Here is a 21,691-nt window from a genome sequence, read left to right on the forward strand (position 1 = left end):
CCGTCGTCATCCCCACCACTCTGCTCACCTCCTCACGATCCTGAACAAGGGAGACCAGGGTTTTAGCATTTGTCATTTCTTGAACAGTGCATTTTTCCAACTCATACTTTTTTAAAAATTTCTTAATAAAAAGGTATTCGTGTGGCAGTTTAAAAGATACTGGCGTTCTTAAATCTGGTTTTAAAATGCCTATGGTTTGCAGATAGGACCCCATCCAGAACCGAGCCATAATGGCCGTCTTGGTCCTGGATGGGGATGTTGCATACTCTATATGTGCTGCTGTAAATTTGCTGCCTAAAAACAGGTGGGGGTCTGGGAGCCCCTTCCCTCCATTTTCCGGTCTCTTCTTTACTGTCTCTCTTCTCAGGCGCTCCCACTTGGACCCCCACAGGAAGTAGAAGATCGCCCGATCCAAACCTAAAAGAAAGCTCCTTGGAGGACTAAAAACAGAGCACAGCAATAAAAGCAGAGGTAAAATCACCGCTTTTATCACTAAAATTTTCCCTTCTAAAGTCAATTGTCTTAGTCCCCACAGTCCAAGTCTCTGTCTAACTTTCCCTAAGGTTGTTGTCCAATTTCCGCTCCCTCCTCCTGCCCGGTCAAATTTCACCCCTAAAATCCTGATGTTTGTTTCTTTAAAATTTACCCCTAAAACAGTTGGTACGTTCGTCCATGGTCCAAAGAGCTGTGCCTCAGTCTTGTTTCGGTTCAGTTTGGCTCCAGAGGCCCTCCCAAACCATTCTGTTACCTCTAGGGTCCTCTGGGCCGACACCATGTCTGTGCATAAAACTGTCACGTCGTCCATGTATAATGAACATTTCACCGTCAGTCCCCCTGGCAGAGTCAGTCCATTGATCCATTGGTCCCTTCTCAAGATTTGCGCCAGTGGTTCCATGCATGTGACGAACAGGAGCGGGGATAAGGGACAACCCTGCCGTACTCCTGAGCGAATAGTGATCGCCTTGGAGAGGTGCCCATTTACCAAAATTCTGCTATTGATGTCGTTGTACAACAGGCCCACCCATGCTATGAACCTCCCGGGGAACCCCATCTTTTGCAGTACCTGAAACAGGTACTGGTGTGAGACCCGATCAAAAGCTTTTTCGAAATCTAAATTTAATGCTAATAACCGAATGTTTCTGTCTCTCACATAACAGATGGAGTCACGGATCAGGATCAAGTTGTCCGTGATCCTCCGCCCCGGCACTGCGCAAGCTTGATCTGGGTGAATCACGTCTTCTAAAACCAATGACATTCGTCTTGCTAAAATTCTGCTAAAAAGCTTACAATCGACGTTTAAAAGTGTGATAGGTCTCCAATTGCTGATCTCTGATTTTTCCCCTTTTTTGTGCAGCAGAGTCACTATCCCTGACCTAAAACTGTCGGGTAAAACGTCACAAGTCTGGAAGTCTGTAAAAATACATAAAAGGTCCCCTACTAAAATGTCCCAAAAGGTTTTGTAAAACTCCACGGGGAGCCCATCCTCTCCCGGGGACTTCCCTGTTTTAAAACCTTTTAAAACATTTTGTAGTTCCTCTGTCGTAAAATCTGTAGTTAAAAGTTCATCATCTTTAATTTTATTTTCCAATAAATTGGTCACTTCTTCCATTGTTGTTTTGTGTGTTTTCTTTTCACCATATAAATCTTCATAAAACCTTTCTACCACCCCCATGATCCCATGATTTGTATTCATTATTTTGTCTCCATCTTGTAATTTAGTAACCCCTCCTCCCCGCGCCACTGTTTTCTTAAAAAAATATCTTGTACATTTTTCCCCCTCTTCTAGTTCCTGTTCTTTACAAGTCATTATCTGTCTTTTGCTTACCTCCTCCATTAAAAGTCTCATTTCTTCTCTTACCTGTTTTATTTCCTCATTAAAATCAAACCCTTGGTTTACCAGATTAAAATACCTCTGTAACCTTCTTTGCAGCCCCATCATGCGCCTTTTCTGTTTTTTCTTTTTAAAAGTTCCCACCCTTTTAAAAAACGTCTTGGTCCTTCCCTTTACCATCTCCCACCACTGTGCACGTGAATCGTACAGGTCTTGGAGGGACTGCCAAAGTCTGTACTGCTCCCTGTATTCGTCTCTCACCCCTTCATCCTGCAGCAGGGAGCAGTTCAGCTTCCACAGCCCTCCCCCTATCGTCACATCTGTGGTGAAAGAAAGGGTGCAAGACAGTAAGGCGTGGTCTGAGAAAAACATGGGGATCAATCTAGCATCTGATGGTGGGCAGTCACGTGTGAGGATGTAGTCAATTCTGGAGGCCCGGGAACCATCACCACTCGACCAGGTGAAGCCCTCCTCCCGTGGATGCATGGTCCTGTAACAGTCCACTAAATTAAAATCAGTTATCAGATTTGCCAATCTTCCCGATGTTTTGTCTAGTTTAAAACTCTCTCCCACATTCCTCCTGTCTTTCTTAGTTAAAACACAATTAAAATCCCCACCCACTACTATCGGATCCCTCCCCAGCATGTGGGGCTGCAAATCCTCCAGCAAACCATATCTTTCCTCTTTTTCATTAAAACCATACACATTTAAGACTTTAAAATCCCTCCCTAAAAAATGCAAATTAGCTAAAATGGCCCGCCCATCACTCACCACAGTGCAGTCCTTCACCACAAGTCTAGGGTTATTTATTAAAATAGCAACACCATCTGACTTGTTGTAGTGCGACCCACTCCAGAGAGAGGGACCCGCAGCCCAGCGCTGCTCCCAGTCTCTGTATGATCTCAGGAAGGGGATTGCACATTCTTGTAATAAAATGATATCGGCTGTCACTGTTCCTAAAAAAGTCAGAATGCTCTGTGCTCTCAAAGGTGCTCTCACACTCCTCACATTAATGGTGGCGATTGTGAGAGACATGAGCACGTTTAAAAGGAGGTAAAACCACAACATTCTTGGCTGACCTAAAAGCAAACGGAACTAGAAACATTTCAACACAATAAAATCCATTAAAACTAGTCTAAATCCATTCCTAAAACCACTTCCATTTTCCTTCTGCCAGGGTGAAAGAAGTCTAGGACTGGAAAGTCTTCTACCTCAGTTCGGTTGGGAGTCGATGCTCCTCCTCTTGGTGGGAGGTGTAGAAAAGATACCTCGTTTGGTGAACTGCCTGGCCAGCAGGGGTCGGATCTCTCTAGAGAAGGAGTATCCTCATCCGCTGCCGGTCTCTGCTTTTTCTCTGTGTTGTCCGCTAGAGGAGACTCTGCCGGTCTTTTTGTCATCTGTGCACATGGGAACGACACTTCCAATTCTCCCTCCAAACCCGATGAACTTACCTCTGAGTCTGTCTGCATTGAGGGTGGATCAGCTTTTTCCCCAACTTCCTCCACCCTTTCTTCTTCCTTGCTTTTCTCCGGCTGTTCTGGGTGTGAGCTCCCCCTAGCTTCAGGGATGTCATCCTCCTGAAACTGAGAGGCTCCCCTTCCCGCCAAAACCTCTGGCCCCGCCCCTTCTTCCCCGGCCTCCTCATTTACCTCTTGACCATGCTGCTTTTCAGCCATTTTGTTTTCCTCCATTTTGTCTTCCGCCATCTTTGCCCTTTTTAATTTGTTGGCAAAGGAGAGTGGGCAATCTCTGAAGAGGTGAGTATTTTCCCCACAGAGGTTGCACTTTCTGCCATTTGGGCACTCATGAAAGGAGTGCCCTATTTCTCTACATTTACCACAAACTTTCTGGGTACATGCTTCAGCTAAATGCCCCATTTCACCACACTTGCGGCATGTTTTGGGCATCCCCTGATAGTGAATGTAACCTCTGTTCTCCCCCAAGACAATCATTTGTGGCAAATGCTTCAAACCCATATAACCGGTGGCATCTTCCCACTGTCTTATCGGTACCCTCCATGTACAGTTCCAAATTCTGTCTTCATCCAAAACCTTCACCGGTGCACCCATTACATAGCAATACCTACACAACCATTGACAAATGTCCTGTCCACTCACAATTTCATTAAACATCTTTACAATAACTACCTTCCTAGTATGGTCTGACAATTTTTCTAAATTGAACATTTTAAAATGTTCCTGTAGTTCCTCATATTTTCTCCAAAACTCATTTAGCAGTGTCTGAGATCCAAAGCTCACGTCAAAACCCTTGTTTTGTGGCAAAGATATGATACAATTTATCATTTCGGGTTTGAAACCCAACACCCCCTGTATCAATTTTCTTGAAAAATCAAGCCGAGACATATGAAGCAGCTTGCCCTCCTTGTCTGACATGAAATAAAACCGCACACTGTGGTGCCTCCTCACGCCAGGCCGGGCGGCCGACATGGTGGAGGCACCCACAGCTTTTTAACTTTTTAATGGACTAACAGGCTCTGTCAATTTTAAAATTTTAAAACTTTAAAACTTAAAAGGATTTAAAATTTTAAAATTTGTAAAAACCCTATACCACAAGCCAATAAAACCTACCAAAACCCAGAAAAAGGACTTACCTTGTCTTTAAAAGGAAATTCACCCAACCACAACCTGTGAAAAAAAACACCCTACAAAATTAAAGCAAAAACCGTTAAATTTTCACACAAGAAATTTGAAAAAGGAAACCCTCTGGATTCTTAGAGTAGCCAGTAATTCGGCACTCAAACCCCAAGGGTCGATCGCTGTCTCCGCCCCTTGATCTTAGCCAAAAGGCCGAGAAGCGATAACCTGAAATGGGCGCTGGCCTGGGCGCCGGCCTCGCCGGCACAGGCCTCCCCTCCGCGGAGACAGCGCCCTTCCTTCCTTCCAGCCGTACGTACGCTCACCCTTCCCTTCGTGCCACGCCCACCCCTACGTTTATACACATTCTCATTGTACAGATTGTTGCGGCCCTGCCCGGAGGCAGAGCGCTCCAAAAAATCAATTTGACTCTTTGACGTTCCCCTCCACGGAAATCTTTAGTAAAAGGCGAAAGATTTGTGCGTGAATGAAGAGAAACCCGAGCTATAGCCATGTAGGCTCAGGCGTCCCGCTACGCCAACCTAAAGCCTAGCTCGTTTGTTCGCGGTAACAAGGGAGGAGCCTGCGGGGCTGTGGCTTGTTGGCAACATCAGGCAGGCAGGCAGGCAGGCAGGCAGGCAGGGCTGGCAGGCTATAATGGAGAGAGAGAGAGAGAGAGGAGGGGAAAAAACAGTAACAATCTCAAAAAAAAAAAAAAAAAAAAAAAGAACAAAAACGGAGGGAAAACTGCAAACCGCCGAAAGGGGAGTGGCCTCCGCTCGCACTGCATTTGTGACCAGCTGACAAGGCAGTGAGAGAGACAGAGACCACTCACTCCCCTTCATTCTTACTTATTCTGGTTTTTTTTAAAGGAGTGAGCGCTTTTGGCTGCTTTGTTTTATTTATTCACACAGACAGACAGACAGAGACAGACAGACAGACAAATCAACCAACAAATGTAAAAATAAAGTTTTATAATATTATATATATATATATATATATATATATATATATATATATATATATATATATACATACACACACACACACACACACACACACACACACACACACACACACACACACACACACACACACACATATTACAAATTCATTAAAATAAACAGGCTGATCATACCATACAACCAGCAACAAACTCTTTCTTTTCCACACGTTTAGGAAGGTGCACCGTTCCTGGAGGTACTGCAATACCAGGTCGATGCGTGGGGCGAACGGGGCAAGCCCCTGTTTCGCCTCCCTGTTCTAAAAATCCATTTAATATGAAGTCCTCATATAGAGGACGTATCAGATATTAAACTGATAAGAACAGATACTACACTTGATCTTAGCCAAAAGGCCGAGAAGCGATAACCTGAAATGGGCGCTGGCCTGGGCGCCGGCCTCGCCGGCACAGGCCTCCCCTCCGCGGAGACAGCGCCCTTCCTTCCTTCCAGCCGTACGTACGCTCACCCTTCCCTTCGTGCCACGCCCACCCCTACGTTTATACACATTCTCATTGTACAGATTGTTGCGGCCCTGCCCGGAGGCAGAGCGCTCCAAAAAATCAATTTGACTCTTTGACGTTCCCCTCCACGGAAATCTTTAGTAAAAGGCGAAAGATTTGTGCGTGAATGAAGAGAAACCCGAGCTATAGCCATGTAGGCTCAGGCGTCCCGCTACGCCAACCTAAAGCCTAGCTCGTTTGTTCGCGGTAACAAGGGAGGAGCCTGCGGGGCTGTGGCTTGTTGGCAACATCAGGCAGGCAGGCAGGCAGGCAGGCAGGCAGGGCTGGCAGGCTATAATGGAGAGAGAGAGAGAGAGAGGAGGGGAAAAAACAGTAACAATCTCAAAAAAAAAAAAAAAAAAAAAAAAAAAAAAAAGAACAAAAACGGAGGGAAAACTGCAAACCGCCGAAAGGGGAGTGGCCTCCGCTCGCACTGCATTTGTGACCAGCTGACAAGGCAGTGAGAGAGACAGAGACCACTCACTCCCCTTCATTCTTACTTATTCTGGTTTTTTTTAAAGGAGTGAGCGCTTTTGGCTGCTTTGTTTTATTTATTCACACAGACAGACAGACAGAGACAGACAGACAGACAAATCAACCAACAAATGTAAAAATAAAGTTTTATAATATTATATATATATATATATATATATATATATATATATATATATATATATATATACATACACACACACACACACACACACACACACACACACACACACACACACACACACACACACACACACATATTACAAATTCATTAAAATAAACAGGCTGATCATACCATACAACCAGCAACAAACTCTTTCTTTTCCACACGTTTAGGAAGGTGCACCGTTCCTGGAGGTACTGCAATACCAGGTCGATGCGTGGGGCGAACGGGGCAAGCCCCTGTTTCGCCTCCCTGTTCTAAAAATCCATTTAATATGAAGTCCTCATATAGAGGACGTATCAGATATTAAACTGATAAGAACAGATACTACACTTGATCTTAGCCAAAAGGCCGAGAAGCGATAACCTGAAATGGGCGCTGGCCTGGGCGCCGGCCTCGCCGGCACAGGCCTCCCCTCCGCGGAGACAGCGCCCTTCCTTCCTTCCAGCCGTACGTACGCTCACCCTTCCCTTCGTGCCACGCCCACCCCTACGTTTATACACATTCTCATTGTACAGATTGTTGCGGCCCTGCCCGGAGGCAGAGCGCTCCAAAAAATCAATTTGACTCTTTGACGTTCCCCTCCACGGAAATCTTTAGTAAAAGGCGAAAGATTTGTGCGTGAATGAAGAGAAACCCGAGCTATAGCCATGTAGGCTCAGGCGTCCCGCTACGCCAACCTAAAGCCTAGCTCGTTTGTTCGCGGTAACAAGGGAGGAGCCTGCGGGGCTGTGGCTTGTTGGCAACATCAGGCAGGCAGGCAGGCAGGCAGGCAGGCAGGGCTGGCAGGCTATAATGGAGAGAGAGAGAGAGAGAGGAGGGGAAAAAACAGTAACAATCTCAAAAAAAAAAAAAAAAAAAAAAAAAAAAAAAGAACAAAAACGGAGGGAAAACTGCAAACCGCCGAAAGGGGAGTGGCCTCCGCTCGCACTGCATTTGTGACCAGCTGACAAGGCAGTGAGAGAGACAGAGACCACTCACTCCCCTTCATTCTTACTTATTCTGGTTTTTTTTAAAGGAGTGAGCGCTTTTGGCTGCTTTGTTTTATTTATTCACACAGACAGACAGACAGAGACAGACAGACAGACAAATCAACCAACAAATGTAAAAATAAAGTTTTATAATATTATATATATATATATATATATATATATATATATATATATATATATATATATACATACACACACACACACACACACACACACACACACACACACACACACACACACACACACACACACACACATATTACAAATTCATTAAAATAAACAGGCTGATCATACCATACAACCAGCAACAAACTCTTTCTTTTCCACACGTTTAGGAAGGTGCACCGTTCCTGGAGGTACTGCAATACCAGGTCGATGCGTGGGGCGAACGGGGCAAGCCCCTGTTTCGCCTCCCTGTTCTAAAAATCCATTTAATATGAAGTCCTCATATAGAGGACGTATCAGATATTAAACTGATAAGAACAGATACTACACTTGATCTTAGCCAAAAGGCCGAGAAGCGATAACCTGAAATGGGCGCTGGCCTGGGCGCCGGCCTCGCCGGCACAGGCCTCCCCTCCGCGGAGACAGCGCCCTTCCTTCCTTCCAGCCGTACGTACGCTCACCCTTCCCTTCGTGCCACGCCCACCCCTACGTTTATACACATTCTCATTGTACAGATTGTTGCGGCCCTGCCCGGAGGCAGAGCGCTCCAAAAAATCAATTTGACTCTTTGACGTTCCCCTCCACGGAAATCTTTAGTAAAAGGCGAAAGATTTGTGCGTGAATGAAGAGAAACCCGAGCTATAGCCATGTAGGCTCAGGCGTCCCGCTACGCCAACCTAAAGCCTAGCTCGTTTGTTCGCGGTAACAAGGGAGGAGCCTGCGGGGCTGTGGCTTGTTGGCAACATCAGGCAGGCAGGCAGGCAGGCAGGCAGGCAGGGCTGGCAGGCTATAATGGAGAGAGAGAGAGAGAGAGGAGGGGAAAAAACAGTAACAATCTCAAAAAAAAAAAAAAAAAAAAAAAAAAAAAAAAGAACAAAAACGGAGGGAAAACTGCAAACCGCCGAAAGGGGAGTGGCCTCCGCTCGCACTGCATTTGTGACCAGCTGACAAGGCAGTGAGAGAGACAGAGACCACTCACTCCCCTTCATTCTTACTTATTCTGGTTTTTTTTAAAGGAGTGAGCGCTTTTGGCTGCTTTGTTTTATTTATTCACACAGACAGACAGACAGAGACAGACAGACAGACAAATCAACCAACAAATGTAAAAATAAAGTTTTATAATATTATATATATATATATATATATATATATATATATATATATATATACATACACACACACACACACACACACACACACACACACACACACACACACACACACACACACACACACACACATATTACAAATTCATTAAAATAAACAGGCTGATCATACCATACAACCAGCAACAAACTCTTTCTTTTCCACACGTTTAGGAAGGTGCACCGTTCCTGGAGGTACTGCAATACCAGGTCGATGCGTGGGGCGAACGGGGCAAGCCCCTGTTTCGCCTCCCTGTTCTAAAAATCCATTTAATATGAAGTCCTCATATAGAGGACGTATCAGATATTAAACTGATAAGAACAGATTTTTTTTTTTTTTTTTTTTTTTTTTTTTTCAAATCCTTCATCATTTATACATTAAAACATCATCCAACATTTAAAAATCACAAATTTTCCATAAAAAGCATCAAAACATCAAGTACATAAGCAAACAAAACACACTTCTGGCCTGGCTAAAAATTACACATTATGCAGATTAAAACTTGCTGTACATAAAATCTTCCAACTCCGGTGGAATAATTCCTCTATCCAACTCTAAAATCATAGAAGGAGTGATCCTGGGGCAAGAGCTAGGAGAATAAGAGTCCGAGTAAAACTCTGATGGGTAAGAGTCCGGACGCTCACATTTGTCCTCCTGTTCTAAAATGTTCCTCATGAGCTCCACACTTTCACAGTCACCCTTCTTAGGAGTGGAACTAATAAAAGGTAACTGGGCCGCCGCTGGGGGGTTGGCCCTCCTCTCCTTGGTGGCTCTCTTCTCTTCTTCTGGAGGGGTCTGCCTAATCCTCACCCTTTTACAGGTGGTGCCAGGGGGAATCTTCTTGGGCTGCCCGGCTGGTCTGGACCCGTCTCTCTGGGGGGGGGGAGCACACAACAGATGTGAATTGCTGGGTCTTACCTCCCCCCCACCCCGCTGTTCCTCTTCGCCCGGGACTGCGGTCGTGGCTTCCCGGCTGGTCCTCGTCGTCTTCACCCTCGCCTCTGGTCCAGCCGGGGGGCCCCCGGATGGTGCCGCAGCGACCTCTCTCTCCCTGCCCCCAGCCGCCACCACCGCTGCATATGACGAGGCTGCTCCTTGGGGGCAGGCCCGCTCTACGTGGTCCTCGCTGTGGCACTTCCTACATCTCCGTGGAGCCTTGCAGTCCCGGGCCATGTGTCCTGGGCCCAGACAGTTGTAGCACTCCAAAGCCGGGCAGTCCTCCACAGTATGTCCATGCCCCCGGCACCCCCTGCAGTAGGGAGGCTGACCCCTGTAAAACAAGTAGCCACGATTATTTCCTAAGGAGAGGAGGGCTGGAGGGTGTACCATCCCCCCTTTACCATCATTTTTAAAAGTTACTAAAAACTGGCGGCGCCCGTTCCAAACGCCCAGCTCATCCCGCACAAACCTCTCTCCCGGGTGGACCTCTCCAAAGGTCTCAAGGAACCTGCGAATCTGCTCCGTGGGAACATAAGGATTAAACATGTGGGTGGTGACCAAGAAGCGGCCTCCACCCCACAGAGGTTCCACCTTAAAATACTTTCCCACAGGATGTTTAGTGAGCTCACCACACCGCTCCAAGACCCGATGGTACACCTCTGGAGAGGAGAGAGTCACGTCGAAAAAGGCCTGGGGACCGTTGCGCTGAGCGCAGACAAGCTCATCCAGCTTGATCCCCAGGGCCTTGACCAGCACCTCCTGAATGAAGGGGACCCTCTGCATGAAGAAGGACCCCTCCGCAGGAGGCTGCCAGCGGAACCTAGCAGTATGAGGAGGACCTCCACCACCAGGCCCCGCCGGAAGGTCACCCCAAGGCCCCGAGGTCGCCGTCTGAGCCCCGTCACCCGACGCCAGTCCCACAGGCCCAGCTGCCGCCATCCGACCCCCTCCTCCACCAGTAGGGCCTGGAGCAGAGGGGATCCGCAGGTCCTCAGAGACTCCAATGGGCTGAAGTTCTTCAAGATCCACCCGGGCTTCTTCCAAGGCAGCAGGATGAGCCAGGCCTAAAAACAGAGAGGAGAACCTGGGCAGTTCACAAGCTTTGGGCTGGCGGACAAGCCACCAAGCCCGGTGCTCAATTTGTTCCACCCAGGCCTCCTCCTGTTAAAAACACAAAAAGACAGCAAGTTAAAATCACAATAAAATCTGCATAAAAAGCTGTAGTAAAATGTTAAAATTAGAATAGAAATCTAAAATCAACCATACTACACTTGATCTTAGCCAAAAGGCCGAGAAGCGATAACCTGAAATGGGCGCTGGCCTGGGCGCCGGCCTCGCCGGCACAGGCCTCCCCTCCGCGGAGACAGCGCCCTTCCTTCCTTCCAGCCGTACGTACGCTCACCCTTCCCTTCGTGCCACGCCCACCCCTACGTTTATACACATTCTCATTGTACAGATTGTTGCGGCCCTGCCCGGAGGCAGAGCGCTCCAAAAAATCAATTTGACTCTTTGACGTTCCCCTCCACGGAAATCTTTAGTAAAAGGCGAAAGATTTGTGCGTGAATGAAGAGAAACCCGAGCTATAGCCATGTAGGCTCAGGCGTCCCGCTACGCCAACCTAAAGCCTAGCTCGTTTGTTCGCGGTAACAAGGGAGGAGCCTGCGGGGCTGTGGCTTGTTGGCAACATCAGGCAGGCAGGCAGGCAGGCAGGCAGGCAGGGCTGGCAGGCTATAATGGAGAGAGAGAGAGAGAGAGGAGGGGAAAAAACAGTAACAATCTCAAAAAAAAAAAAAAAAAAAAAAAGAACAAAAACGGAGGGAAAACTGCAAACCGCCGAAAGGGGAGTGGCCTCCGCTCGCACTGCATTTGTGACCAGCTGACAAGGCAGTGAGAGAGACAGAGACCACTCACTCCCCTTCATTCTTACTTATTCTGGTTTTTTTTAAAGGAGTGAGCGCTTTTGGCTGCTTTGTTTTATTTATTCACACAGACAGACAGACAGAGACAGACAGACAGACAAATCAACCAACAAATGTAAAAATAAAGTTTTATAATATTATATATATATATATATATATATATATATATATATATATATATATATATATATATATACATACACACACACACACACACACACACACACACACACACACACACACACACACACACACACACACACACACATATTACAAATTCATTAAAATAAACAGGCTGATCATACCATACAACCAGCAACAAACTCTTTCTTTTCCACACGTTTAGGAAGGTGCACCGTTCCTGGAGGTACTGCAATACCAGGTCGATGCGTGGGGCGAACGGGGCAAGCCCCTGTTTCGCCTCCCTGTTCTAAAAATCCATTTAATATGAAGTCCTCATATAGAGGACGTATCAGATATTAAACTGATAAGAACAGATACTACACTTGATCTTAGCCAAAAGGCCGAGAAGCGATAACCTGAAATGGGCGCTGGCCTGGGCGCCGGCCTCGCCGGCACAGGCCTCCCCTCCGCGGAGACAGCGCCCTTCCTTCCTTCCAGCCGTACGTACGCTCACCCTTCCCTTCGTGCCACGCCCACCCCTACGTTTATACACATTCTCATTGTACAGATTGTTGCGGCCCTGCCCGGAGGCAGAGCGCTCCAAAAAATCAATTTGACTCTTTGACGTTCCCCTCCACGGAAATCTTTAGTAAAAGGCGAAAGATTTGTGCGTGAATGAAGAGAAACCCGAGCTATAGCCATGTAGGCTCAGGCGTCCCGCTACGCCAACCTAAAGCCTAGCTCGTTTGTTCGCGGTAACAAGGGAGGAGCCTGCGGGGCTGTGGCTTGTTGGCAACATCAGGCAGGCAGGCAGGCAGGCAGGCAGGCAGGGCTGGCAGGCTATAATGGAGAGAGAGAGAGAGAGAGGAGGGGAAAAAACAGTAACAATCTCAAAAAAAAAAAAAAAAAAAAAAAAAAAAAAAAAAAGAACAAAAACGGAGGGAAAACTGCAAACCGCCGAAAGGGGAGTGGCCTCCGCTCGCACTGCATTTGTGACCAGCTGACAAGGCAGTGAGAGAGACAGAGACCACTCACTCCCCTTCATTCTTACTTATTCTGGTTTTTTTTAAAGGAGTGAGCGCTTTTGGCTGCTTTGTTTTATTTATTCACACAGACAGACAGACAGAGACAGACAGACAGACAAATCAACCAACAAATGTAAAAATAAAGTTTTATAATATTATATATATATATATATATATATATATATATATATATATATATACATACACACACACACACACACACACACACACACACACACACACACACACACACACACACACACACATATTACAAATTCATTAAAATAAACAGGCTGATCATACCATACAACCAGCAACAAACTCTTTCTTTTCCACACGTTTAGGAAGGTGCACCGTTCCTGGAGGTACTGCAATACCAGGTCGATGCGTGGGGCGAACGGGGCAAGCCCCTGTTTCGCCTCCCTGTTCTAAAAATCCATTTAATATGAAGTCCTCATATAGAGGACGTATCAGATATTAAACTGATAAGAACAGATTTTTTTTTTTTTTTTTTTTTTATTGGTTATTGTCACAGGTTACAAGCAAGATTCATTTCACAACTGAATGCAATTCATGCATGTCATTGAATTTTACAATAAAGGAACATTTCTTCTGAGTTGTGTTTCTTGTGTGTTGATTGTGTGTTGAAGGGGGTGCATGACCATTGCGTATAATATATTACAATAAAAGGTATAATAAAAACAATAAAAGAGTCATATATATACAATGGGCATGTTTTCCATTTGCCTACATATGCATTTATCTGCCTTGCTGTACACTCATCCCACGCTCCATGTGGCCTTCCCCATCCTGAGGTTATGTATACACATTTACCCCCCATGCATGCTTTGCAGTAAGCCCAACAGAAAACATAAGATGCAAATGCCATTCCTAAAGGGGGAGGGGACGGGACGCCGGCCCCGCGAGTCTCCGCCCACTCTCCCGTCCCTGGGCCTGCCCCCTGGCCGCCCAGCGGAGATCCTCTTAAACCATGGCTCGCTGCTCCTCCAAGTGGTCTGGGGTGCGTCGGCAAGCAGCGAGGACCGTGGCAGCCCTTGATCTTCCCTAGCTGGTCCCGGCACCCCCCTCCGAATGGCGGCGGGCTGCATACGTTCGCTGTCGGGCTTCCACCAGTGTCTTTTTGCCCCGGAGTGGCAGCTCCAACCGCTTCCCCACCAGCAGGTTCCTTGCGGCCCAGATGGCGTCTTTAATGCTGTTTAAGGTGGGCCAGAGCATCTCAAACACGGCTGGTGTTACGTGTCGGCCCCAGCCCACCCCGTTTACTGCTTTCCAGTAATCCAGCATGGGGTCCGCACCTGCTGGCAGGCTCGGGCACCACAGGGTGCCGGTTATTGACCAGAGATCTCGGGCTGCGCTGCACTCCCAGAGCGCGTGCCTCACGGTCTCGGGCGCGCCACACCCGGGCCGCGGGCAGATGGGGTTCCTGGCCATGCCTCGGGAGTGCATCACGGCCCTCGCCGGGAGGATCTCATGGGCAGCCATCCATGACAGGTCCTTGTGGGCGTTGAGGAGAGCAGGGTGTGCGGCATTGCGCCACACCACCCTGGACTCGGCCTCCCCGAGTCCCTGGACCCGCAGCACCGGCTCCCGTCCCTGTACACAAGATAGGATGGCTTTGTGGTTAGTCAGTACTTGTCTGGCTTCCCCTTCCAGTTTGAAGTTTTGCATGAAGCGTGGGATAAAAGCATAGCACTTTACCAAATTAAAACTCACAGGTGTTCGCAGGTCTACATTAACCAATTTCAAGCGGCGTAGGTATGTTCCCAGATGGAATTTTACCCATGCTCCAGTTTTGCTCTCGCTTGTTGCATACTTAAAATGTGTGGCTATGAAGCAGCTACCTAAAAACAGATAAAAATCAGGCACCCCTTTCCCACCATTCTCCGGTCTTCGTTTCACCACTTCTCTTCTTAGACGTTCCCATTTGGATCCCCATAAGAAGTAAAACATGGCACGTTCCATTGCTAAGATCACTGCTCTCGGAGGCATAAAAACAGCAGATGTTAGTAAAAACAAGGGTAGAATCACTGCTTTTATGATCAATATTTTCCCTTCCCATGTCAAATGTCGGAGGGACCACAGGCCCAGCTTTTGTCTGGCCTTACTTAAAAGTCCGGCCCAATTGCCTGTCCCCTTGACCTCCTCATCAAAGTATACCCCAAGGATCTTGATGTCTGCCCGCTGCACATGTACTTCCACACCCTGCAATTTTTCCTTCCCCCATGGCCCAAACATCTTTGCTATAGATTTACTCCTGTTCAATTTCGCCCCTGAAGCTTTGCCAAACCAATCAGTCAGTTCAAATACCCTTTGTACAGAGTGTGTGTTTGTACATAGTACGTTTACATCATCCATGTAAAGCACACATCGTGATTCCTGTCCCTCCCCTCCCGGTATATGCATGCCTTTTATCCAGGCATCTTGTCTTAAGATCTGTGCGAGTGGTTCGATGCAGGCAACATACAGCAAGGAGGATAACGGGCAGCCCTGACGGACACCGCGATTTAAATTTATCGCTTTTGATGGTCTCCCGTTTACCATAATCCTGCTAGTTATGTCGTTGTACAGTAATCCCACCCATTTTATCAGCCTCCCAGGAAAGCCCACTTTTTGCAGTACCTGTAACAGGTACTGGTGCGAGACCCGATCAAACGCTTTTTCGAAATCCAGATTTAACACTATGAGCCTCATTTGTCTGTCCCTCGCATGACAGATGGTGTCTCTGATCAGTATTAGGCCATCGGTGATCCTCCTTCCTGGTACTGCACACGCCTGGTCTGGGTGAATAAAATCCTTTAAAACAGTAGACATGCGTAATGCTAAAATTTTGCTAAAAAGTTTAAGATCCACATTTAAAAGAGTGATCGGTCTCCAGTTTTTCAAATTTTTTCTATCCCCTTTCTTAAATAAAAGCGTTACAAGACCCTCTGTGAAAGCCCTTGGCAGTTCAGTTAAGTTGTCCAGTTCTCTAAATACCTCTAAAATGTCCTGTTTTAAAATATCCCAGAATGTCCTATAAAATTCGCATGGCAATCCGTCTGCTCCCGGCGTTTTGCCAGCTTTAAAGCTTTTCATGCTATTATCTAGCTCCAATTCTGTGATGTCCTTCACTAACGTGTCTGCATTTGCAATTCGCGATGTCATCTTACCTAACACTTCTCTCATTACATTATAATTTATTGGCTCAGCGGCATATAGATTTGTATAAAAATCCTCCACTGCTGTCATTATGTTTTCCATTCCGCTTATCTTTTTACCATTGTCCGTGTGTAACTCCGTTAGAGGTGTGTTTTTTTCCATCACCCGCTTAAAAAAGAATCTAGTACATTTCTCATCAGATTCAAGCTTTTCTGCCTTTGCCCTTAAAATAATCCCTTTGCTTTGTGCCGTTGCCAACTCACGCATTTCCTTCTTCACTTCTTCTATTTCCATGCTAAAATCGTGCCCATTATTAACCAGGTTAAAATATCGCTGGAGGCGCTTTTGTAAGCCAGCCATTTGCCGGCGTTCCTTTGCTTTTTGGCGTCGCCCCACTCTTTGGAAAAACTCTGCCGCTTTTTGTTTCACCATAATCCACCATTCTAACTTTGTATCACACAGGTCTTGTAGTGACTTCCAAGACTCATATTCTTCTCTAAACTCTGCCTGTACTGTCTTCTCTGCCAAAGCTGTGCAATTTAGTTTCCATGTGCCCGTCCCTCTTAACCCACCATCCCCTAGTGTGAGTGCACTCCTCAAAAGAGCATGGTCAGAGAAAAAGACAGGTGTTATTGATGCCTCCATAACCTTACACCCTCTTATGAAAACATAATCAATTCGGGAAGCCCTAGTGCCATCCGGGCTTCTCCATGTAAACCCGGGATCGCGTGGCCTTGTACTTTTAAAACTGTCTACCAATTTAAAATCAGTTAAAATCCCCTTTAAACACCGTGATGTTTTATCCAATTTAACGTCTGTCCCTTTTCTCAGTCTTCCTGTTTCCTCTAATATGCAGTTAAAATCCCCTCCCACTATTAGCGGCATATTCCCTACTAAATGCATCTGTAATGTTTCTAGCTGTTCATGTCTCTCATGTTTTTCTGTAAAACCATATATGTTTAAGACCTTAAAAACTGTGCCTAAAAAACTTAAAACCATTAGCATGATTCGCCCTTCTTGTATAATGGTCACCTCTTGTATGATTAGGTCAGGGTTTTTCACTAAAATGGCCACTCCATCTGCCTTGTTTGCATTTGAGCCACTCCATACTGATTGCCCCACCCGCCACTTTTCTTCCCACTGCCTGTATGATTTCATATATGGTAAGGCACATTCCTGTAGTAAAATAATGTCAGCCTTCTCTTTACTTAAAAACTGTAAAATGTTTTCAGCTCTTAGCAGCGATCTAATGCTTCTTACATTGATTGTGGATATGGTAAGTGTCATAATGATGTTGAGTAAAGTAACCCACAAGGTAAGACTATTTCCCATGATTAATAATGGTGTGTTCTTCTTGCTTTTCAGATGGAGATTCTGACGGGCATGTACAGAGGCTGAGACACGACTGGCAACGCCAAGGAGGACCAAACCACAAAACTACCGCATTTCGCTAAAACCAATAGGTCTGTATGCATGTTAAAAACATAAATAATGCATTCATACATTTTATAAAAGGATGTGTATGCTCTACCACCTATAATATGCATTTTACAATGTCTCATATTTTTATTTTGTCCTCGCATCATGAAGAGTGAGGAATCCACATCACTTCTTCAGACACCCTTTCTTCTTTAATCCATCTCGTGGAGCTTAATGGGGGTTCACCTAGTGGCTCTGCACCCATTTGCGCTTCACCTAAGTAGTCTTCTCTCATTTCTTCTAGCTCCACCCCGCGCCTACGCCTGGGTGTGGAAGCCTTGAGTCGTATGTGGGCGAAGGCAATTGCATTGGGGGAGGTCTCTGGCCACCGACGCTGTACATCATCCGATGAGGAGCTCAGCGCTTCCTGTCGGACTTCTTGAGCGTCCTCTGGCTCTAGAGATACCGCCAGTTTTTTGGCTGTCTGACCATCAGGTAGGGAAGTGGATGATTCTCCACTCTCCTCCGAGACTGTCGTCATTGCCAGTTCTCCTTTTCTGTTTTCCATCCCTTCCCTTCTATTTTTAAAACTCACTTCCACCTCACCTTCTGGGTTCGCTACATGTTCCTCATTTATGGTTTCTAAATCTTGTTGTACTGCGGGCGGTGCTTCCACTCCACCCACTTCCCTCCCCCTTTCCCTTCTTTCTCTAAAAACTCCTGCCTCCCTCTTCCGTTTTTCTTCCTCTCTTCCACTCACAGGTTGCACATCCACCCTGCTTGTAATGGTACCTATACATTCCTCAAGTATGCTTTCCAAATCTTGCAAGTCTTGTAACCCAGGGGGCGGTGCTTCCACCTGTACTCCGCCCCCTACCCTCCCTCTTGCCCCTTTCTCTCTAGTCCCTCTGGCCCCCCTCTTCCGTTTACCCACCATTTCACTTGGTCCCACCCCTTCACTTGGCCCCGCCCCTTCACTTGGCCCCGCCCCTTCACTTGGCCCCGCCCCTTCACTTGGCCCCGCCCCTTCACTTGGCCCCGCCCCTTCACTCGGCCCCGCCCCTTCACTCGGCCCCCGCCCCTTCACTCGGCCCCGCCCCTTCACTTGGCCCCGCCCCTTCACTCGGCCCCGCCCCTTCACTCGGCCCCGCCCCTTCTTCCCCATTCTTCTTTCCTGCCTGCTCACCATGCTGCATGTCGGCCATTTTTGTTTTGTGTGTTTGTTCCTCTGCCATTTTAGCTTTAAATTTTATTCGCAAACGATAACGGACACTCTCTAAAAAGGTGGTTATCTTCCCCACACAGGTTGCATTTCCTTCCATTAGGACAATTTTCAAAGACGTGGCCCACTTCCCTACACTTTTTGCACACAGTTACCTGACAAGCTTCTGCTAAATGCCCAAACTCTCCACACTTCCGGCACAGTTTGGGCATTCCCTGATAGAAGATATAGCCCCTATTTTCCCCCAAGGCTATCATGGACGGTATGTGCTGCAGACCCAAGTACCCTGTTGGCTCTAGCTTTAATTGTACCGACGCTTTCCAAGAGCATGTCCATATGCCGTCTTCGTCCATTACCTTACTAGGCGGAGTTTTAACTATACAATACCTGCCCAGCCAGGTACCTATATCCTCTCCTGTGACCGTTTCATTGAACATTCTGACATATACCAATTTCTGTGGGTTGACAGTTAGTTTTTCTACTATGAACAAGGCAAACTGGTCTCTGTGTTTCTCATATCTTTGCCAAAAGTCCTGCAGCCCTGCTGCTGTCCTAAAACTAACGTCATATCCTCTGTTACCAGGCAGTGCTAAAATACAATTTAAATCCGTGGCCTTAAACCCCAAGCATCTCTGAATTAGTTTTCTAGAAAAGTCCAATCTAGATAGTTCTCCTAGATTTTCCTCTGAGCCCATGTATCGGAAGCGGACACTATGGTGCCTCCTCACACCGACTCTAGCAGCCGACATGATGGAGGCACCTCTAGTTTAAAAGCTAGCAGCTGGCAGCTAACTCCACAGCCGATACAGGACCCACAAAAGAAAAAAAAAAAAAAAAAAAAAAAAAAAAAAAAAAAAAAAAAAAAAAAAAAAAAAAATATATATATATATACATACACACACACACACACACACACACACACACACACACACACACACACACACACACACACACATATTACAAATTCATTAAAATAAACAGGCTGATCATACCATACAACCAGCAACAAACTCTTTCTTTTCCACACGTTTAGGAAGGTGCACCGTTCCTGGAGGTACTGCAATACCAGGTCGATGCGTGGGGCGAACGGGGCAAGCCCCTGTTTCGCCTCCCTGTTCTAAAAATCCATTTAATATGAAGTCCTCATATAGAGGACGTATCAGATATTAAACTGATAAGAACAGATACTACACTTGATCTTAGCCAAAAGGCCGAGAAGCGATAACCTGAAATGGGCGCTGGCCTGGGCGCCGGCCTCGCCGGCACAGGCCTCCCCTCCGCGGAGACAGCGCCCTTCCTTCCTTCCAGCCGTACGTACGCTCACCCTTCCCTTCGTGCCACGCCCACCCCTACGTTTATACACATTCTCATTGTACAGATTGTTGCGGCCCTGCCCGGAGGCAGAGCGCTCCAAAAAATCAATTTGACTCTTTGACGTTCCCCTCCACGGAAATCTTTAGTAAAAGGCGAAAGATTTGTGCGTGAATGAAGAGAAACCCGAGCTATAGCCATGTAGGCTCAGGCGTCCCGCTACGCCAACCTAAAGCCTAGCTCGTTTGTTCGCGGTAACAAGGGAGGAGCCTGCGGGGCTGTGGCTTGTTGGCAACATCAGGCAGGCAGGCAGGCAGGCAGGCAGGCAGGGCTGGCAGGCTATAATGGAGAGAGAGAGAGAGAGAGGAGGGGAAAAAACAGTAACAATCTCAAAAAAAAAAAAAAAAAAAAAAAAAAAAAAAAAAAGAACAAAAACGGAGGGAAAACTGCAAACCGCCGAAAGGGGAGTGGCCTCCGCTCGCACTGCATTTGTGACCAGCTGACAAGGCAGTGAGAGAGACAGAGACCACTCACTCCCCTTCATTCTTACTTATTCTGGTTTTTTTTAAAGGAGTGAGCGCTTTTGGCTGCTTTGTTTTATTTATTCACACAGACAGACAGACAGAGACAGACAGACAGACAAATCAACCAACAAATGTAAAAATAAAGTTTTATAATATTATATATATATATATATATATATATATATATATATATATATATACATACACACACACACACACACACACACACACACACACACACACACACACACACACACACACACACATATTACAAATTCATTAAAATAAACAGGCTGATCATACCATACAACCAGCAACAAACTCTTTCTTTTCCACACGTTTAGGAAGGTGCACCGTTCCTGGAGGTACTGCAATACCAGGTCGATGCGTGGGGCGAACGGGGCAAGCCCCTGTTTCGCCTCCCTGTTCTAAAAATCCATTTAATATGAAGTCCTCATATAGAGGACGTATCAGATATTAAACTGATAAGAACAGATACTACACTTGATCTTAGCCAAAAGGCCGAGAAGCGATAACCTGAAATGGGCGCTGGCCTGGGCGCCGGCCTCGCCGGCACAGGCCTCCCCTCCGCGGAGACAGCGCCCTTCCTTCCTTCCAGCCGTACGTACGCTCACCCTTCCCTTCGTGCCACGCCCACCCCTACGTTTATACACATTCTCATTGTACAGATTGTTGCGGCCCTGCCCGGAGGCAGAGCGCTCCAAAAAATCAATTTGACTCTTTGACGTTCCCCTCCACGGAAATCTTTAGTAAAAGGCGAAAGATTTGTGCGTGAATGAAGAGAAACCCGAGCTATAGCCATGTAGGCTCAGGCGTCCCGCTACGCCAACCTAAAGCCTAGCTCGTTTGTTCGCGGTAACAAGGGAGGAGCCTGCGGGGCTGTGGCTTGTTGGCAACATCAGGCAGGCAGGCAGGCAGGCAGGCAGGCAGGGCTGGCAGGCTATAATGGAGAGAGAGAGAGAGAGAGGAGGGGAAAAAACAGTAACAATCTCAAAAAAAAAAAAAAAAAAAAAAAAAAAAAAAGAACAAAAACGGAGGGAAAACTGCAAACCGCCGAAAGGGGAGTGGCCTCCGCTCGCACTGCATTTGTGACCAGCTGACAAGGCAGTGAGAGAGACAGAGACCACTCACTCCCCTTCATT

The 21,691-nt window shown here is 46.7% G+C and overlaps 14 non-coding genes and 3 pseudogenes across 14 annotated transcripts; all 17 read right to left on the reverse strand.

Annotated features, from left to right (window-relative positions):
* Positions 1-4,813: 4,813 nt before the first annotated feature.
* On the reverse strand, positions 4,814-4,932 carry LOC143499981 (U5 spliceosomal RNA). The gene has a single exon (XR_013126517.1). It is a non-coding gene; the product is annotated as a U5 spliceosomal RNA (small nuclear RNA).
* Positions 4,933-5,603: 671 nt separating this feature from the next.
* Positions 5,604-5,794, reverse strand: LOC143499939 (U2 spliceosomal RNA). The gene has a single exon (XR_013126475.1). It is a non-coding gene; the product is annotated as a U2 spliceosomal RNA (small nuclear RNA).
* Positions 5,795-5,957: 163 nt separating this feature from the next.
* On the reverse strand, positions 5,958-6,076 carry LOC143499982 (U5 spliceosomal RNA). Its single transcript, XR_013126518.1, has one exon. It is a non-coding gene; the product is annotated as a U5 spliceosomal RNA (small nuclear RNA).
* Positions 6,077-6,756: 680 nt separating this feature from the next.
* LOC143499950 (U2 spliceosomal RNA) lies at positions 6,757-6,947 on the reverse strand. The gene has a single exon (XR_013126486.1). It is a non-coding gene; the product is annotated as a U2 spliceosomal RNA (small nuclear RNA).
* A 163-nt stretch (positions 6,948-7,110) lies between these two features.
* LOC143499984 (U5 spliceosomal RNA) lies at positions 7,111-7,229 on the reverse strand. The gene has a single exon (XR_013126520.1). It is a non-coding gene; the product is annotated as a U5 spliceosomal RNA (small nuclear RNA).
* Positions 7,230-7,910: 681 nt separating this feature from the next.
* Positions 7,911-8,101, reverse strand: LOC143499961 (U2 spliceosomal RNA). Its single transcript, XR_013126497.1, has one exon. It is a non-coding gene; the product is annotated as a U2 spliceosomal RNA (small nuclear RNA).
* A 163-nt stretch (positions 8,102-8,264) lies between these two features.
* Positions 8,265-8,383, reverse strand: LOC143499986 (U5 spliceosomal RNA). Its single transcript, XR_013126521.1, has one exon. It is a non-coding gene; the product is annotated as a U5 spliceosomal RNA (small nuclear RNA).
* A 676-nt stretch (positions 8,384-9,059) lies between these two features.
* On the reverse strand, positions 9,060-9,273 carry LOC143499884 (U2 spliceosomal RNA; annotated as a pseudogene).
* Positions 9,274-10,894: 1,621 nt separating this feature from the next.
* Positions 10,895-11,127, reverse strand: LOC143499923 (U2 spliceosomal RNA; annotated as a pseudogene).
* A 163-nt stretch (positions 11,128-11,290) lies between these two features.
* LOC143499987 (U5 spliceosomal RNA) lies at positions 11,291-11,409 on the reverse strand. The gene has a single exon (XR_013126522.1). It is a non-coding gene; the product is annotated as a U5 spliceosomal RNA (small nuclear RNA).
* Positions 11,410-12,090: 681 nt separating this feature from the next.
* Positions 12,091-12,281, reverse strand: LOC143499972 (U2 spliceosomal RNA). Its single transcript, XR_013126508.1, has one exon. It is a non-coding gene; the product is annotated as a U2 spliceosomal RNA (small nuclear RNA).
* A 163-nt stretch (positions 12,282-12,444) lies between these two features.
* Positions 12,445-12,563, reverse strand: LOC143499988 (U5 spliceosomal RNA). Its single transcript, XR_013126523.1, has one exon. It is a non-coding gene; the product is annotated as a U5 spliceosomal RNA (small nuclear RNA).
* A 673-nt stretch (positions 12,564-13,236) lies between these two features.
* On the reverse strand, positions 13,237-13,440 carry LOC143499872 (U2 spliceosomal RNA; annotated as a pseudogene).
* Positions 13,441-19,725: 6,285 nt separating this feature from the next.
* On the reverse strand, positions 19,726-19,916 carry LOC143499983 (U2 spliceosomal RNA). Its single transcript, XR_013126519.1, has one exon. It is a non-coding gene; the product is annotated as a U2 spliceosomal RNA (small nuclear RNA).
* Positions 19,917-20,079: 163 nt separating this feature from the next.
* On the reverse strand, positions 20,080-20,198 carry LOC143499989 (U5 spliceosomal RNA). The gene has a single exon (XR_013126524.1). It is a non-coding gene; the product is annotated as a U5 spliceosomal RNA (small nuclear RNA).
* A 673-nt stretch (positions 20,199-20,871) lies between these two features.
* Positions 20,872-21,062, reverse strand: LOC143499995 (U2 spliceosomal RNA). Its single transcript, XR_013126531.1, has one exon. It is a non-coding gene; the product is annotated as a U2 spliceosomal RNA (small nuclear RNA).
* Positions 21,063-21,225: 163 nt separating this feature from the next.
* On the reverse strand, positions 21,226-21,344 carry LOC143499990 (U5 spliceosomal RNA). Its single transcript, XR_013126526.1, has one exon. It is a non-coding gene; the product is annotated as a U5 spliceosomal RNA (small nuclear RNA).
* Positions 21,345-21,691: the final 347 nt, after the last annotated feature.

Source organism: Brachyhypopomus gauderio, unplaced genomic scaffold (genome assembly GCF_052324685.1).
Source record: "Brachyhypopomus gauderio isolate BG-103 unplaced genomic scaffold, BGAUD_0.2 sc136, whole genome shotgun sequence".
Lineage (NCBI taxonomy): Eukaryota > Metazoa > Chordata > Actinopteri > Gymnotiformes > Hypopomidae > Brachyhypopomus > Brachyhypopomus gauderio.